Here is a 3,425-nt window from a genome sequence, read left to right on the forward strand (position 1 = left end):
ATATCCACTTTATGTGTGATTTGCATGTTACCTTCAATTTAGGTTGAGACAAACCTAGGGTCTAATGAACGTCCTATAGTGTGTATTTATATATATATAGACTATTTAGCTATTGTTGAGTTGTTTAGGATGTATCTGCGTATCGGGTCTCTGCTTAGATTATAGTAGAGTAGAACTTGTTCGTGGGCCTGACCCATCATTATTTTTCCAGGTGTTCGACAGTTCCAGGTTTAGAGCTTGTTCGTGCCGGGTAGAGACAGTCACTCATTCTTCCGACTACGTAGGAATTTTATTCATGTTTTAGCTTTGGATTTTGTTTCAGTTTTTTATTTTCAGTTGGGATATTATTAGGGATCCACTAGATGGATTCCCGAGTTATATTAATATTGGAGGTTTTGGAAATATTGTATTATTTTATTAATATTTCGAGAATTTATTATTTAGATTTCTTTCAGCTTATTTAATCTTTATTCTTTAAATTCTTCTTGTATTTTATGCTTGTTTATATACTTAATTGTTTAGTATTCCTTGGATCTGTGCTTAGACTTGATCACCTGTAGCTCTAGAATCGAGGAGTATCACACTTGTCCACACTTCATGCATAAATAAAGAGAGCCTATGGAAGTGCTAAAGCCCACTTCCCACCATCCATGCAAATGTAATGGAGTTAAAGCATTGCATTTTTCTATTTTTCAACAAAATAAGCTTAAAAATAAAAGTACTTAGAATGCAAAATAAATGTCCACGGCCTATGGCCTCATCTCATACATGTCAAATATATCATAAAAGGTGTACTTATGTACACATTACATATTTAGAATCAAATATACAAGTTTTGACATATAAAACTACAAATAGCATTTCATGCTAACATTTGCGTGAATTATAAACTTCAAGTCTACAAATCATCCCAAGCATAATGTGAATCTCGAATCCTGATTCCTATACCTGAAAATTGTCTCCATTACATAGGTGAGTAACATAAAGATACTTGTAGGAGATGAGCATGCATAGACCTAACGTTTTACAAACTTATTAAGTTGATATAAATCCATTCATATGGTCATGCCACCTAGCGTTTATGATAAAGGTGAGACTCAGGTAGCATCATAAGCTACCTTAGAGCATTTCTAGCATAAACCACATCATTCATGCATTTTAACAAGATAGGAGCATATAGTACAATGCAACAAGACATAGGTATTCAAAGTTATCAACTTAGAACCTAAAATGCGTAAAACAACCGAAACGGTTCATGCCACCTAACGTCTATGTTTCAAATGAGTCTAAGGAATCATCCTAAGCTATATTGAACAATTAAAACATAAATTACAATTTCAATGCAATTTTAACTAACAATAGAACTTCTAATACAACGCATCAAAGCATAGATTATCACAGTTAACAACTTGAAATCTAAAATACCGAAATAACAAGTTATGACAATTTAGTGCTATTAACTTGTATTGAAAAGCAAGGAAAGGGAGGAAAATGACCGGGTATGAAAAGCAAGTATAACTTGTATCCAAATATACTAAGCATATGTATACTACACTAAATTAAAATGTCAAAACACCACATTGCAAGCTATAAATCAATCCATATTAAACAACTTGGAATTGAATCCGAAATCAAGTAGTGGTGGAAAGATAAAAACATACGATCTCAATGATCAAGCAAGCTGATCTCGGGTTACAAGCCTGCAAGGTACTACCTAGTGCGCACTAAACCCGGAATCAAACCACAGATTGGTGTTTTAGGGTTATTAGCCCTCATGGAACCATCCAGTGCGCACTATATGTTATAGGGGGAGCTCTCATCCCCCGTACTAGAGTTATGCCCTAACCTTAACATATTATAATGTCCTTATAAGCTTTCCTAAAATCATCAAGTTGTGTATCAAGGTATAATACATATATACAACATATTAGTCAACTATCATGCACAAACAAGTCAAGTAAAACACACAATATTTATACTATGTCTTCAAGCTACAATGGCATACGACATGTCAAATATATAATGTGTATATAAGCAAGTTAAACTTTAACTTCTACTCATGGAATTCTATAATGTAATCATACAACAAGTTTCAAATTTACAAATTAAGCATGAAAACAACTTCAATACCTAACTACTTCAGTGGAAGCATATAATGTGATTTAATTAAATTAAATAATTAAATTCTCAAGATTTTATAGTAACTCCAAATATTTTAAAACTAATACAAGTCAAATGTCATAGCAAGGCCTAGTTTAATAACACTTTACAAGTTATGTACAAGTTATCCTTATTTACATATATATATCCATATATATATATATACTAATATCCATGGGGTAATTATCCATACCCATCAAGACGTCCTATCCAAGTAGTCCATGTCACCCATTTGGTTGGTCCATTACTATTATCCAAATCCAATTCCTTTGAAAATAAAATAAAATAAAACAAATAAATCATTCCATTCTAGCAACTAAATACAAATAAATACACAACATTTAAACAAGCTATTTCATACCAACAATTAATTAAAATACAAAATTTCAAACACATAATTAATTTAAACAAATAAATCAAATAAACACATAATCAATTAGCCACGTAATCAAATAATCAATTAAAAATGCAATAAATAAATAATTAAATGCCAATTATATCCTTTGAAAAATAGGGGTATTACAGTTGTGCTCGAGCACAAAGTGGTCTAACCCTATACCTAAGTTAATCCAAACTTCAAATGCCCATAACTTCTTCGTTTCAAACCCGAATAAGGTCATTCTTGAGTCTAACTTGTATATTTTTTAGCCATATTCTAATGGTGTCCCATTGTCGTGATCCATAATTTTTAACCCGATGCACAGTGATTTCCCGTAGGTTAACCCGGTAACGGATTCAAAATGCGGATGCAAATGATAAACTAAGATCTCTAGGGATATAAATCCTCCCTAAGACACCAATGTGACCTTCCATCAAGTCACGGAACTTTAAGAAAGTGAAAGTGTAAACGGGAGTCAAAAATGAATAATTTTCGCTAAGTAAGGACAAAATGATCAAATTACAATTTGAAAGGGGAAATTGACTCTAAATAAGTCAAACAAGGTGAATACAACCTAATCTAATCATTTTACAACATTCTAAGAGGTTCTAAGAACTTTGTACAAGAATTCCACAAAATGCCCTTTCCTAGTTTAAGCGAAAACTGACACTGTCCTACTAAAACATTAATAACTCCCACTGTGATTTGAATCTGAGAATAGCATAGGTACCATTGGAAATATGACTCAAAATCCTTAAGTTTAGGCTCAATAATCACCCCATTTGGATTAGAAATGAAGAAGTTATGATCATTTGAAGTTGGAACTTCAATGCTAAAACTAAATCTGGAAGACTGGGGTATGAGGGCTATTTCGGTCGACCGAAAT

This window comes from Cornus florida, unplaced genomic scaffold, assembly GCF_030987335.1.
Source record: "Cornus florida cultivar Cherokee Brave unplaced genomic scaffold, ASM3098733v1 CherokeeBrave_3.0.0_Hap2_Chr11, whole genome shotgun sequence".
Taxonomy (NCBI): Eukaryota; Viridiplantae; Streptophyta; class Magnoliopsida; order Cornales; family Cornaceae; genus Cornus; species Cornus florida.